Below are 17121 nucleotides of genomic sequence, written 5' to 3'. Positions count from 1 at the left end.
GAGGAAATCCTTCAGGACATCCCCAAAACGGATCTACTCAGCGAGGACTTCCTAGCGTTCGAAGAGGCTAGCTCGGTGAAGGCACTCGGAATACGATGGAACGCGCATTCAGACATGTTTTACTTCACCGCAGGAGTTTTAGAGAATGGCGAGATCATCACCAAACGCGCAATCCTATCCGCTATAGCCAAACTTTTCGACCCTTTAGGCTGGCTTGCACCAATGGTCATAGTAGCAAAAATACTAATGCAGAACATCTGGTTAGAGGGCACCGGCTGGGATGAACCTGTCTCCCCAACTACCTTAGAACGGTGGGAAAATTTCACCCAACGCTATAGCGAAATAGATAACATTAGGATACCGCGGTGGGTAAATTTTTCACCGGAAGACGACATAGAAATCCACGGCTTCTGTGACGCTTCCGAGAAAGCATATGCGGCAGCGGTATACATGCGCGTGAAAAGTGACGATCAGGTTTTCATACACTTACTTTTAGCAAAAACCAGAGTAGCTCCAGTGAAAACCATCTCGCTACCACGTTTAGAACTCTGCGGCGCCGTGCTGCTTGCAGAAATCATGGAATCAATATTCCGAAAAATTCATTTGGGATCAGCAAAAGTTCACCTCTGGACGGATTCAACCATCGTACTAGCATGGATAAGAAAGCCGCCCTGTTCCTGGTCAACCTTCGTCGCACACCGAATCACTAAGTTCATCGATATGGTCGGTAGCAAGGACTGGCTTCACGTGGACTTGGAATCCAATCCAGCGGATCTAGGAAGCAGAGGACTACTTGCATCAGAGTTGGTCAACAATTCGTTGTGGTGGCAGGGACCTTCTTGGCTGCAAGAAGACAATTCTCACTAGCCAGCACAAGAGATCGAATACAAAACGTCCGTTGAGGAGAAGAGGGCACAAACATATGCCACGACAAGGGTAGATCATGTAGATATTCTCTACCGTTTTTCAAATTTACCCAGGGCTTTTAAGGTTCTATCCTATGTTAGGAGGTTTTATAAAAGAACTCATCCAAGAACAAAAGCCTCGTTCCACGAAAAAGCGTGTATAATCTCAGCCGATGAGATTAAGGCAACGACTCAATCATTAATACGAGTCTGCCAGAAACAGTTTTACGGTACAGAATATTTAAAATTGAAAAATAGGGAACCGATCGACCGAAAGAGTGAAATACTGTCACTCAACCCATATATCGACAAAGATGACATTATTAGAACAGGGGGGCGTCTAGGGGCATCAAAAGACATGTCATACAACGAGCGTCATCCGATCATCTTGCCGTACAATTGTAGGCTGTCTCGCCTTACAGTTATGATGGCTCATAATGCCTCCCTTCATGGCGAGAACCAGCTCATGCTCCGTCTCATCCGAACCCAATACTGGATACCGAATGTCAAGACCATGATCAGAGCCGTCATCCACAATTGCAAAACCTGCATTATTCATCGAAAGCAGGCACAGTCCCAACTTATGGGTACCCTTCCCTGCGAACGGACTACCTTTACCCGCGCGTTCAGCAATACCGGGTTAGACTTTGCGGGGCCTTTCGACTTCAAAAGCTACCGCGGTAGAGGATGTCGACTGTCAAAAGGCTACGTATGCCTTTTTGTCTGTTTCTCCACTAAGGCCATTCATTTAGAGGCCACTAGTGACCTCAGCACCCCATGCTTTCTCGCAGCCTTCTCGCGTTTTATCGCGAGAAGAGGATGTCCGAAGAACATCTACTCCGACAATGGTACAAATTTTGTCGGAGCTTCCAGATCTCTACGATCGGAATTCAAAGCCTTCCTGGCAGAAAGCCGAGACAAAACAGTCTCCAGGTATAGCCATCAATCATTAACTTGGCATTTTATTCCCGCCGGCGCGCCACATATGGGCGGCTTGTGGGAGGCGGGAGTGAAGAGCTTCAAAAGCCACTTCAAAAAGGTCGCGTCTCCCCATAAGTATACTATGGAGGAGTTCCAAACACTTTTGTGCCGCATTGAGGCGTGCAAACGATGGAAGGTGGAATATCTATCCGAACTTCAAAAACGTGTGAAGTGGAAGCATCCCAAAGAAAATATAAAAGTGGGAGACCTCGCTGTCCTCAAAGAGGACAGCTTATCTCCCAACGAGTGGAGGCTAGGTAGAGTAATCAACGTACACCCCGTCGAAGATAACCGAGTACGTGTAGTCGACCTCATAACCGAGAAGGGTCAAGTCAGACGACCTTTGGTCAAACTGATCCTTCTTCCTACGGAGATAGATTGTGAGAGGACCACGAGTTCCTCTTAACAATCCTTCCGTTCCCCCACATCCCTCCGTTCCGAAAAAAAAAAAAAAAAATCAACCCCAGCTCTCGTTCACCCCGAACGAGGCCAACAACCCTATGCAAACCCGCATCTGCCACCGAAACCAAAGGCACTCTCCGGCCCATTCAATTTTTAAATTTTCAAAAAAAAAAAAAAATCATCCCACTCACTGGTTATCCCATAACGAGGATACCAGAACAGCCCTCGCGCAGATCCCCCATCTGCCACAAAATACTTATGTTTAATATTCAAAATCAAACCCCAAGTCACTCGCTCACCCCGAGCGATGACATCAGAACCCTTACGCAGATCCGTTGTCTGCCACAGAATTTGAATACACGCGGCCAACGGCACGAGGCCGCCAGGAATTTGTCAAAATTTCCCGAGTTAAGATTTGTCACAAAACCGCCCCAGATTAGAGTTAGATTGAAGAGCGCTTCATCTCATTTTCATTAATCTTTTCTTATGACCAAACGCATTGCACTTATGCTCATATTGGAAGGTTTGGCAACAAATTTGAGATAGTACATTTTGAATAAAATTCTAACGTATGGCATTCTTCAAACAATTTCTGAAAGAATGACCAACCCGACATAACTTTTCTCAATTTACGAAATATTTAGCAAAAAATCGCACAAGTGGAAATATATATATTGTTTCAATTAAGATTTGTCTTCATTTCGCTCTACAATTTACCCTTTCTCTGCAATTTTAGCTCCTACAGTCTCTGTGAAGAAAATTAGGTTTTACGTATTTCTCCACCAACCAACATAATTCCGTTTGCAAAGACACCAGGATATTGCGGCGCAGCAACTTTGCCAACTAACACCTGGCTCTTCCTAAATAAGTAAAAGGAGTTTATTCAAAAACTTTAACCTTCGTTGGAGCTAACACATCTTTGCTAGATTTTGGACTCTTAAAACTTTGTTGACATTCGATAAGGGAAATAACGAAGACCTTGTTGAATGTCCCCTCTGTATGGAACCTTTGGAAGTTGACGAGTTAAACTTCTATCCATGTACATGTGGTTACCAAATTTTCCGATTCTGCTGGCATAGGATACGTGCGGATGAGAATAAACTGTGTCCAGCATGTCGAAAAGAGTATACGGAAAATCCTGCGGACTTTACACCATTGACTCCAGAGCAAGTACTTTCTTTTAAGTCACTGATAAAGCAACGCGATCAGAAACGTAAACAAAAGGTAGGCGTTACTGAGAATCGCAAGCATTTATCAAATGTAAGAGTGGTTCAAAAACAATCCAGTATTTGTTGTTGGCCTGCCGCCACGATTAGCCGATGCTGAGGTGCTCAAGAAACATGAGTACTTTGGGAAATATGGCAAAATACATAAAGTTGTGCTAAATCCGAGCACCGCATATGCCGGCGTACAAGGGCCATCCGCATCAGCTTATGTTACATATGTGCAAAATAATGATGCTCTCACAGCTATACAGAGTGTTAATACACGCAATATAATAATAGATGGCAGGCTAATCAAAACTAGTTTGGGAACAACAAAATATTGTAGCCATTTTATGAAAAATCAAGTATGTCCCAAAGGCGATTGTATGTATCTACATGAGTTGGGCGATCCAGAGGCCAGCTTTGCGAAAGATGAAATGCATCAAGGGAAACATCAAGAGTACTTTTGATCTCCCTTCAGAATAGTTAAAACACATACATCCCCATCAACGAAAAGAATTGGCACACCTACTTGACATGCATAAACAGAATAGTTTATTTTCAAATATTGCACCTTTATCTCAACAAAATGTACCACCCGGTGGCTTACAACCTCATTTTGCTGGTCTAACGGATATTGGCCAATCACCATTGACAACTTTTGGAACATGCTGAATTGTTTATGAGTCAAAATCTGTATGGAATAAATATGTCAAAATTCTTCGATTTTCAAATAATCAACAATTACAATTGCAACAACATGACCCACAAGTCGGGAACGGAAATAATCACATTTTGGAAAATAGCTCCAATCCTTATCAGTTTATGCAGCGCTCAGCTCTATCTACATCAGCAGCAACAACAAGAAAAACATAGAGCTCATGGTCAAATTGATGCTGTGTTGACGCTTCAGCAACCCCATCCCACATTGCAGACACAACAGCAACAACAACAGCATTCATTGGTAAAAAATCAACATAACAGAATGCAAAACGAATACCTTCGAAACGAAAATACCTTCGTCGGCGATGAGCTTGGTTTCGATCCTTTCACGGAAACTCAAAGAGGTTTGGCTGAGCTTATGGAAATAAAGTCGCTAAACCACAGCATTCTAAACCGAATATAAATAATATCCGAGTAGCTTCAGATACAAACATAATGCATCAACATCAACCACAATTTAATATAGATAATATACCACGAGCACGCATGCCACCACCAGGTTTTATCTATGTGAATGCATTTGGCTTGAATCCCCCCCGTGAGCTAAATAATAGTAAAGTGATTCCATTCTTAAATATGGCTGGCAACAGATTACATACAAATGATATTCAACATTTATCCGTTTTTAATGCATGGGACTCACATTTACAATCGTCACGCCACCAAATACCAAATTTTAATGAAATGCCAGCACATCAAATTAATCAAAATAATCGCAACGCACGTAATTTAGGCAACGATTGGACGGCAAGGGATCCGGCAATACTATCCTTTAGGCAATTCCCGTCATGTCCTCAACCGGCACAAAGGCTCATCACCATCCACGCTTGTAACCTGAAAAGAAAGAAATAAAATTAATTAGTATTCTATACACGGGTGTGTATGAATGTGCACAATTTTTTTTGTCTTTGCTGCTGGTAAATATCTACCAGTGCATGGACTTTTGTAAAGGCAAAATGTTTGGGCACGGAAAATGGTAGTAGAAGTTTCGTGAAAACAATAACTACGGTTTATATTGGTACCAAAAAATTCCCAATTTATCGTAAAACAAACAAATCACAAAATAAATCACATCCCAAACCGTCTACCTACCACAACAATTTTCCAAGGTACCAAAATTACTGCCGCAAAATAACCAATTTCAGCATGTTATCGTTTACGTAAAACTTCTTATTGTCGTTCAAATTATGCAAAAAAGAAAAAAAAAAACTGAGAAAAATAGTGCAGAAAATATTCGCGTACTCAGTCATTATATTTCTCTACTCAAAAATTTATTTCCTGTTTAAGTTCTTCACAAATTTTTCAAAATGTACTGATTTTAATCAGTAGTCCCTCCTAATGTTAGTTGGGTGGGCTTGGCAATTAGACACTTTAAAATGATCGCACTATACGTATTCTGAAATATTGGCAAAATCTCAGTCTTGGCGGCAGAAATAGTAGAAGTAGTAGAAAATGAGTATGGGTCAGAAAAGTTAGTAAACCTACCAATGCGGTAAAGTCCGTGCACTGACTGTCCATATACTTATACCAACGTATGTACATATATATGCCGAGTTTAAATGTACATTATATTAGGGATGCATAAAAAGATGCAAACGGGTACCCAAAAACTCGAGTCTGAGGAATCGGTATCGGAACCAAATACCCTTCGGGAACCGTGCCGTTTGATAAAGGCCATCAATAAAACAGGAATACAAGAGTACTTGGGATAAGTTGAACAAATAAGCGGAGAGCAATACCAACAAATAAAAAATTTTACATTTTATAAATCTCTCCCCTCTTCCAAAACGATCATATTTTTTCTTTATTGGCAGACAATTTTGCTGTCCAGACATTTTTTTTTTGCGGCGGGCAGGAAAGTTGTTGGTTTTAGCACCAACAACACAAATAACAGCGACTCAAAAGAACCCACACTATACACTTTCTACCCGGGTCGGTACCAGAATGTGCGAACCGAAAAATCGTAAATGCTCATTTTTCTGCAGCACTAGTGTGCCCGTGGCTAACTAAAACGCTACAGGGCGACACAAAATAAACAAAATAAGGCACTAAAGACCCAGGCACATAACGTGCGTGGAAAGAGGCCATGCACATGATGTGCGCCAAATATGAATATTTTTATACTGCTACAGATGTTTGCCCCCTATGCAAGGGCTACTAAAATATCCCAAATCTCAACAACACAATTAGGGACCACTCGCCCCTGCACTTTGACAATGACCCGACCCCTTGAAACCTATTTCACTCCTTTCAGAAAAATGGGTCGTTTTGCCGCTTTAAAACGGAATGCTGCCACGAACGCAGCGCGTTATTTGTCGGAATGCCGTGTGTGTCTTGAGCGACACCCTATCCGCTTGTGTCCAGCCTTTCGGGCGAAAAGGCCAGAAGAGCGCCTCTACGTAACCATTCGCGAAAGCTACTGCGGAAATTGTCTGGCGCCTGATCACCGCTCGAACGCGTGCCCAAGCCAAGGGCGATGCAAACGGTGCGGCGAGAAGCACCACACGATGCTGCACATCGCCTCAATCGACGAAGAGGAGCAGCTATTACGAGAAGCCCGCTCCAAGCCATGGAGCGCCCAAGTGGAAGAGGAGCTAGATTCACCCCGAGAGCGGATAGACGACTCAATCTCGTTATATGCGTCGGATGCTGGAACGGAGACTGGACCTCTTCGTCCACCCCGAAACCGAGATGCCAGCCGAATCGGAGCGGAGACGCGGTCTCTTCGCCCGACCATAACGCCTACAGCCAAATCATTTCGACCACTTCTGCAGCACGAGAGGAAGCGGCTCCATCAAGGGACAGCGACAGCCCAGCGCCATACATATAACGGCCGAGCGGAGACCCGGTCTCTTCGCCGGCAAACCAGGAACCCCCAACGGAGACGACATCCGCGCGACCGCAGAGCGGAGACAAGGCCTCTTCGCCTGCACCAACGACATCAGCCACAGGATCGCAGCCACGGAGGCAACACGCTGCAGCTCACCACCATGTCCGCCTTCCGTTCAGGGCTTGTAGCCCAGCATTCAGCAGCCACCGCCACCATGATACCAACGGTAGCGATCACACCCACCGCGGTCGTGAAGATAGAAGCTGGGGGCGGCTACATCTCGTCCGTGCCTTGATTGACGGATGCTCCCCCACCACCGTGATCGCAGATGAGCTAGCCCGGGAGCTCCAACTCCCTACCAGCACCATTGGCGGGCAAGCAGGATGCCTACTACGTATACGAGGAAGACACGGCCAAAATAAACGAATTGCAACCCATGCGGCGGTCGTGTCCAATTTTCGGCGAATGGCCCCCACGACCAGCGTCGACAGCGCCATCGCATCCCCGTACGCACATCTCCGTCTGGCGGATCCACAGTTTTATTCATCCGCCCCGATCCGCCTCGTACTAGGGACAGACGTATATGCCGAAACAATGCTACCAGGGATTCTGCCCACCACGTTTGGCCCTTTGCTGGCTCAGAGTACCATCTTCGGTTGGGTACTCTCGGGCACAACCAAGGCCTAACATGAAAATGTTCGGTAACGACCGCAATCCATGAATTTTTACACTTTTTTATTTTTATTGAATTTCTGCTGTACACAGTCGCAAGAGGTGTGCATTGTGATTTCGTACAAGTGAAAAATCTTTCTATCCTTCCATTGCCATACCTACGTGTCAAATTATAGCTGACAGGGAGAACGGCTGTCGCGAAGGGTCAGAGAACGGAAGAAAGGTTTCTTTTTCTTGTGTTCGCCGTTATTGAATTGAAGTGCCATGAATTGCACATTTGTTTCAAATCAGCTTTGCTTTAAATTTGTATACAGAAAATCAGACTACATATTAATACTCACTCGCCGTTCACTATTGTGAACGTTTTATCGAAAATTCGCCACTTGTATGAATTCACAATGGAGGTGTGCGTTTTAAAAGCTTGTATCATTACAATAAGTTATTTTTTATTGAATTTTCTTCATACAAAATTCACAAGCATAGAATTTCCAATGAATTTGTAATAAACGGCAAGAAATATGAACACGTATATATTCTTACTTCTTTTCGCAATCTCTAGCTCTAGGCAAACCTGGCTCACGCCTTACACCATAACGGGAAAATTGGTGAATGACCGAGGCAGCAGCAACCAAGCTCCCACCCTGCGCAAACCATTTTGCGTGCCGCCAAGCCGGCGGACTGGCCGGCATTATGTTAAGTTAGATATAATTAATTATAAGTTTTTTAATTTTTTTTTCTCTTCTTCACGGTCGGTGATCCTTGGCGGACTGTGATGTTGCGTACCGCAAGGGGGGCGGCATGTTTAGGCCCAATGCCTAACTTTTATCTGATTGACGGCGCCCCTCCCTAACGTTTTAATAATATTTCCAGTCACCCACACTCACGCCGCATTTGTGTGCATGCATGCACATGCATGCGTTTCATACGCATTCACGTGTGTGTGCGGGTTGTCAGCACCCATGCACGTATATGTGGGGGTTGGTGTGTGTGTGGCTTTTTTCCCCTCCTTAATACCAGAGGACTTTTTCGCGGCTTAGCGGTTGTCCTCAACGGGATAACCGGCCTCTTTTTCGATCAACCGCCAACCAGCACACATCGCAAGGATCACCATCGTCACTTAAAACACCAAGGTAATATTGTCACCACAGTGTATATTTTCCATCAATCTAAATTAAATATTATATTATAACGAGGAAATTTCTCTTTGTGTTCTTATTTATTTCTTTTGAGCGAACCATCCACTCCTAGATCGACCCTTGTGCGCCTACCCACTGCCGGTTTACGACGCACTCAGGCCGAACACTCTATCTTAGCGAAAAAAAAAGATATTTGATCAAACTCAACGCCATTCGTAAGAGAAGGACTTCTTCTTTAAGATGCTATGTGTGTTTAAAAAAAAAATCTGTCGTTTATATATTACTTAAAATATAGGCAAAAACGGTGTTTTTTGCACATATAGGTTAGGATATCTCAAAATCCTGACGTGGTAGAGCAATTCTGCGTCCAGATTTGAATTCAGCACATCGAAAACCTTTAGGAAATTATGGTCTGGTTTATGGTCAAAAAAATCGGTCTCATTTTGTCGGCCTGTGTTATTTATTGTAATGATATTACATCTAATAGTCCTTTTACGAATTTTTTTATCTTTCTCTCTAGCTTCTCCCATAGATTATTGATGGGTTGAGGGGCAGTGACTGTGGAGGGTGAACTTACTACTTGGGGCATAATACGCCATCCTTTTTTTGAAAACCTTCGCATTGTGTTCAAGATCATTGCACAACTAAAACACCCATGATTGATCCAAACTAAATTTTTCGCTATTCTATTATTCTTTAACAAATTCAGATAGTCAAAATTGTTTCTTACTTGAATGGGACTTAACCTTTAAAACGGTTATGGCTATCCAATAAGGCGCATAAGTTGCTTCTTCTCCTATAAGTTACATGGCACTAATTTGTTACACTAAGGTAATTTAAATTGTTTTGCACTTAATCTTTTCAGTGGAGTGCAGTGCTTCAATAATTCACTGGACTATGTTGCTGTCTGCGTAAAGTTCCTACAGCCAGAGTCCCGTAAATCTTTCGAAGAAATTTTCTCTCGAGCACTCCCGGAGCCGCTTCATTTGATGTTTTCATGGTCTACGCTTATGCACCATATAGTAGGACGGGTATGATAAGTGACTTATAGAGCATGATTTTCATTCGCCGAGAGAGGTCTTTCCTTTTCAATTGCATACCTAGTCCAAAGTGGCATTTATTGGCAAGAGTGATTCTTCGCTGAATTTCAGAGCTGATGTTGTTTGTGTAAAAGCTGGTTTCAAAATAAACCAAGAGTTTTGATGTTTTAAAATTATGGCTGCCAACAATGGGGTGGTTGTCGAGTCGCAAATGCGCTGACAGGGGATTATGCTCTCTAAAACCTTGTTTAGTTTTGACCGGCTTAGTACGAAGACAAAATTTCCAATATCACATAAGGCTAAACACTCCCATTCTATGACCTATACGCTCCAAGTTTCACTGTGAATATGATATTGCAATTCGACAAGTGTCATATTTTTCTTGCTTTTTTCTTCCCTGAAAACTTAAATTTTCTTTGGTTGCTAAAAGTGCAGCCCAGAAGAATATGTGTTTATTTCTAAAATATTTTTTGACAATCTTGGAGCACTTTCCGAAGAATTTTTCACAAAGCTTCGCACCACTGACCATATTTTGGCACCACTTAGTCGGCGGGGTCAGCCTAACTTGGAACGGTTTTCCAATATAACGAAATATCTCGACTACCCAAACACTTCAAGTTGTTTATTTAAGTCACCTGCTATCCGAAGCCGGAGTCTGTGTCATGGATGTGACGGTATCTTCCCTTACAAACACGCAAACCCCAATTTTTACACTTTCTTTTGTCAAGAAATAAAACTAAAATTGTTATATTACACGCGTGTATACTTCCTTTTAATACCGGCTGTATATTATTACACATATATGGACACTTAACTATTAATGAGTGCATGTGGCGTTCCACTATAAAGTCAACAGCAATTAGGAAAATCTTTGAATCTAACGAGGTCGACCAAAAAGGAATTGAGGGAGTGTAATCATGAAATTTTATCGATGCTCGGCTTTCACAACACGTATGATAATATTTGCAATAATCTGTTTACTTAAAATAAATAGGTAGATTTGCACATGAGACCCTGCAGATGTTTAATACATCAGGTAATATGAAATTGTTCAATGTACGTTTAACTGGCTACATATCTGGGTGGCATAGGGCGGCCCCAATATTTACCCAAGCAAGACAGAATCTCACTCTCAACTAGAGTTAAGTACCTTCGAGTCGTAATAGACAACAAGGTAAACCAGAAAGTCAATATTGAAAGAAGAATAAGGTAGGCGTATATCGCCCACTACTCGTGTAAGGGAATAATTAGCAGATCACTAAGAGTGATAGTGTGGTGGCTGACCCTGGACTAGTAATACAACATTGTAATGCTAAACAAAGTACAACATACGGCCTGTGTAGGCGTTAGACGTGTTCCTCAACTAGCTGCTACTGGAGCTCCACATATGCCTTACAACTACTACCTCTGCCAAAAGACTCAGAGAGTCTGGATGCTGGAGCGAGAAGCAGTATGGTCACAGCGGTATGCTAAGAAAACTACCCGACCTAGATTCGACTACAAATTGTTTTTCGCCCACATTGAACTTTGACAAGAACTTTAAGGAGAGGGTAACCTCGAGAACGGATTGGTCAGCCGACGTGGAATGTGAAGAGAGTGTCTCCTCACACTTTATTGACTGGTCCGAAATGAACTGCGGTGTTGGTGCCGGGTATTCTACAAACAACTGGAAGTTGCACTTTCAATCCATCTTCCTAATTCAGCTAATATCTTTCAAGAAGAGCTACAAGAAATTGAAAGGGCCTGTTGATTCCTGTTGGAAATCCCTGTAAACGGTCGAGAGGTACGCATATTCTAAAAGGCCAAGCAGCGCTCTTGGCGCTGGACTCACAACATACGTCCTCTCAGGCTGTCGATAACTGTTAGCAGGCGCTGCGCAATGCAGACAACTCAGCGATGATTACTCTGACATGATTGTATGCTCACAGCAATGAAAAACCGGATGAATTGGCAAACGCCGGTGCAGAGCTACTAGAAATAGAGGAAGCCTGTTGATTCCTATTGGAAAACCCTGTAAACGTGAGGTACGCATGAACCGACAAAGGTCGGTGCCTTGTCGGGCATTCTTGTAGAAGTCGTAATATATCGACTCCTTACATTCATAAATAGTGGCATTTTTACCCATTCCAGGAAACCACTAAACATCGTAAGATATGGAACTTGATTGGTGATTTCTTTAAAGTCATCAGCGTTGCTCTTGATGCTTACACAACTGCCCCAGCGGGTTAGGAGGTTAGAATATACCCGCGGTAGGTATGCTTGTCGAAAGAGGCGACTAAAATACCAGATTCAAGGGGCTGTGTAGCGCAACCCTTCAGGTTTGCCAGCTCAATATACAGCTTCTCCAAACCGAGTTGTCAACCTCACCTATCCATGGCGAATGCTGTCTCACTAACAGACGACGCTCTGGCAACCCCAAGCTCATCATAGGATTAATGTGGCCATACAAATCGTTCCCGGGATGGTCGAGCCAGCACCTTAATGGTGCTGTGTTACCGGAGCGTACCGCATCTGTATCTGGCAAAGGACCATGACATCGATAATACTCCCCAAAGCCTTCGGGGAGCACCCTTATCGCTATAACAACAACAACATGCGTACACAACTGCCCCTTACATTATGATGTATCTCACTATCATCGGTAATATCCATTATGGCCTTAAAAGTATTCTATACGAATTAAATGAAAAAGAACGGAGCCACGCCCATTTTGAAATTTTCTTTTTTTTTGTATTTTGTTGCACCATATCATTACTGGAGTTCAATGTTGACATAATTTACTTATATACTGTATAGATATTAAATTTTTTGTTAAAATTTGAGTTAAAAAGAAATTGTTTAAAAGTGGGCGTGTTTGTTATCCGATTTTGCTAATTTTTATTTAAAGCATATGTAGTGATAGGAGTAACGTTCCTGCCAAATTTCATCATGATATCTTCAACGACTGCGAAATTACAGCTTGCAAAACTTTTAAATTAGCTTCTTTTAAAAGTGGGTGGTGCCACGCCCATTGCCCAGAATTTTACTAGTTTTCTATTTTGCGTCAGAAGGTCAACGCTCCTACCAAGTTTCATCGCTTAATTCGCCTTTGATAGTGAATTATCGCACTTTTTCGGTTTTTCGAAATTTTCGATATCGAAAAAGTGGGCGTGGTTGTAGTCCGATTTCGTTCATTTTAAATAGCGATCTGAGATGAGCGGCCAGAAACCTACATACCAAATTTCATCAAGATACCTCAAAATTTACTCAAGTTATCGTGTTTACGGACGGACGGACAGACGGACGGACATGGCTAAATGAATTTTTTTTTCGCCCAGATCATTTTGATATATATAAGTCTATATCTATCTCGATTAATTTATGCCGTTACGGATTACCGTTATGCGAACAAAGTTAATATACTCTGTGAGCTCTGCTCAGCTGAGTATAAAAAAGTGTTCACAATCCGTAGCTGATATGTATGTATAGGTTGTAGCAGCGTTTCCAAAATCAAATACTTAAAACTGCGAACTGCCTTAATATTCGATGCTTACTAGAACATGTTTCTGAATTTTACTTCCTGATCAACTAGCTTTTCGGGAGCTGAGTATTGAACTCGAAATCTCCAATATTCATACTGTAGCGAATATATGCTGTTCTATACATCATTATGATGCTAGTAAATAAATGCACAACAACAGCTAAGTAAGCAACCACATATATGAGCATGTAAACATCAAAGCAAGCAGCTACACAAACATGCAAACAGCGAAGTTAAGAGTTAAGAGATTATTTCACACACATACATGTCGTAATCACCGGAGAGCAGAAGTTCTCACACATACCCACGCATATAACTAGGAGACAAAAGTGAATACCTGTACCCGAAAAGTCTAGACCCTAGGAGAGTTAGGCGAACGAGGCAACTGAGAGTATAAATAAATAAGGCCGTTTGATCTTAACACGCTATTAGTGAAGAACGCGAGTACTGTTATTGTCAAGTTCTACTACTACAGTAAAGTCGTAAATAAAGGACATATTGATGTACTAAATATTTGAGTTATTTATTCGATAATTCAGCGATTCGAACCATAGCAGAAGGTGCATAATAATAAGGAAATTTCCTTAATTCGTTACAATACTTTAAAGTGGTGTTAAAGCAAATGCCTCTATCTACTCAGCCATATCAGTACCCTACTGCATGCTTTGAAATTGTGTCTAATTATAGAATTTTTACACCTTTAAACACAATTTTGTTAAATATTCAAATAACAATAACATTTTACAATCGAATGGAACTTAGCCGGTTTTTACTCAAAGCTTATGATATAAGCATATGTATATTTATTACATGCATAATGAATTTCCGCTCAATGCATGCAAGCTTGAATAAACTGTTGATATTTATTATTGTGTTTTCAATAGGACGAGCACAAAAATTGCACAGTTCACAAGCGAAAGCCAGCAAAAATATGGTCGAAATTTGCAAAAGTAAATATTTACAAACAAGATTTTAATATGAAATATTTGCTTATATGTTTGCATATGTAAATACTTATATGCATACTTGCAGACCCGGCAGACGTTGCTCTGCCCTAACTTTGGCCTACCTGCATACATTTTAAAAAGCTTTTTCCGTCTAGCTCTGCCCTCCCCCTCTTCACTTTTTCCTAATCCTTTTATTCAATCCTCCCTCCGCCTTTTTCTCTTCATCTATCTCCATCTTCGTTCCATTCTATTTCTCTCTCAGTCTATCTCTTTTGTTCCAGTCCCAGTCCCAGTCCCACTCCGAGTCTCATTCCCAGTCCTAGCCCTGATCCCAGTCCCAGCCCGTGCCTGGTCGGAAAAAAGGATCGTAAAACCTAACTTAGGCAAATTTATATACCAAATTTCAGGCAAATCGAATAGGACGTATGTAAATAGGTATGTGGGTATTATTAATTCATGTCTCTTTTTAGGCTTCGCATGCATATTTATCAGTTTTGCCAGGTTGATGCCACTAAATCGAATATCACAATGAAAATTACTTTAGAGCTCTCAGCAACAGCTTTCATTTGACATCCATATTACCCACACATTCTAGGAGTATGGGGTCCACGTTTTGGCCTATATCTCGAGACCCTAGTCACCCAGCGGTATAATATATTACTCTGTGCTAAAGCACTCATCAAGATCTTTCATTTGATATCCATATTGTATGAACACTCTCTAGGCATTCACTGGACCCTAGTCACCCAGGGGTATGAGAATTACCCTCTACTAAAGCACTCATCAAAAGCTTTCATTTGTTATCCATATTCTATAAACACATTCTAGGGGTACTCTGGTCCACGTTTGATCAAAATCAACTGACGCATCTCTTCAAACACCGGCGACCAACTAGCACACATTTTAGCCGTTCCTTCACTATAATATTAAAACGAAATGCAGATATTCATTGCTTTTGAAATTCGGCTTAAAAATTGCACATGGAACAACTAAAGACTCTCCTGAATTAAAAAAAAATTGTCTTAGTACTTCTAAATCGTGGGCCCCTCAGAAACCCTGGTCCGAGGGTAACCCCCCCCCCCCCCCACCCCTCCTCTCTTGTCGGGCCTGGTTATGTGCTATACTTGATATCATTGGCTATATAATTTTTTATTGATAAGCAAGTTTAATTAAACACCAAGCAGTTACACGGAAGTATATCCGCACCACCTGAAAATATAAGTGCCGCTGCGTATACGTAACATTTTATTTTTACGTATAAACATTTAAAAAAAATTGCAATAAAATAATATAGCGAATATAAACTGAGATATAACCTATCCTATGTTTCAAGTTAGATCAAACTACAGACCGGGAGCAAAACATATTCAAAATCGGTTCAGTAGTTTAGGAGTCCATCGGGAACAACCATAATGACACGCGATTTTTATATATATAGATGAGAATGCGTTACAAAGCGTTTGCTATTATGCTCAGCATCATTGCTCAATTTTGGCGCTTTCATTTCTTGAAAGCGCTCAAAATTTATGATGGCTTACGAAAATATTTCCATGCATACATTTAGGCGTGAAACCCGATTAAATTCATACAAGCAATAACATGTGCACCGTATATTTCTATAAAAATTTTTGTGTAACTGATTTCACTGAATATGCGGAGCAATTCGAAATGTTTTATATTGTATCTAGTATAACCAAACTTTGAACTGGAAGTGTGTTAGGGATGAACGGAAAACCTGTCGAAAATCACTTTTTTCTCCTTTTCAAAATTTAATTATACATACTGGCGTGAGGAGCAAATTAGGTTTTTAATGATAAAAATGTTTTTAAACTGAAAGAAGCTCACACAACGGTTGAAACTAAGTCACAACAGAGGAGACTTTAGCGGAAAAAAATAGATTCAGCTTTTTAAATAGAATTCCGTAGGCTTCTTATAGGTAAAATATTCGTCGACGGACGGAAAGTTTTAAGTCCGTGACAAACTCCTGTTAGAAAAAAAACGGCGAACGTGTAACCGGATGTGCAGAGGGTGTGATGGTATTATGGAGGAAACACTTTTCTGATTTACTAAATGGCGAAAGTTGGGACAGCGATTTACCGCCCAGGAATTATGACCCCGATTCCCATATCGATGATATTGCAATTAATGTCCCCCTACCCGGGCACCGTGGTGTGATGGTAGCGTGCTCCGCCTACCACACCGTATGCCCTGGGTTCACACCCCGGGCAAAGCAACATCAAAACTTTAGAAATAAAGTTTTTCAATTAGAAGAAAATTTTTCTAAGCGGGGTCGCCCCTCGGCAATGTTTGGCAAGCGCTCCGGGTGTATTTCTGCCATGAAAAGCTCTCAGTGAAAACTCGTCTGCCTTGCAGATGCCGTTCGGAGTCGGCCAAAAACATGTAGGTCCCGTCCGGCCGATTTGTAGGGAAAATCAATAGGAGCACGACGCAAATTGGAAGAGAAGCTCGGCCTTAGATCTCTTCGGAGGTTATCGCGCCTTACAGCAAGTTCTGCTTACTCCAAACTGGAAAAAGAAGTGCAAAATGTACACTTGATGGTGAATGACGAAAAAACCAAGTAGCTCCTCTTATCAAGCAAAGATTCAGCGCATTTGCGCTTTGGCACCCACGCCAGTGGCAGCCATAATTTCAAAACAGTAAAAGGCTTCGGCAATTGAAAAGTAAAGTCCTCTATCGCCATCGTACTCGGTCTGCTATATAGTGCAGAAGAATGGATCGTGATAACACCAGATGGGGTGG

General features: G+C 41.8%; 1 pseudogene; it reads left to right on the top strand.

The window, feature by feature from the left end:
- The window catches only part of LOC137248708 (CCR4-NOT transcription complex subunit 4-like), a 69236-nt pseudogene that overhangs the window by 4502 nt on the left and 47613 nt on the right, over nt 1–17121 (top strand).

This window comes from Eurosta solidaginis, chromosome 4 (assembly GCF_040869045.1).
Source record: "Eurosta solidaginis isolate ZX-2024a chromosome 4, ASM4086904v1, whole genome shotgun sequence".
Taxonomy (NCBI): Eukaryota; Metazoa; Arthropoda; class Insecta; order Diptera; family Tephritidae; genus Eurosta; species Eurosta solidaginis.
The sequence above is the reverse complement of the archived record's forward strand: the minus strand, read 5'-3'. Positions and strand labels throughout refer to the sequence as shown.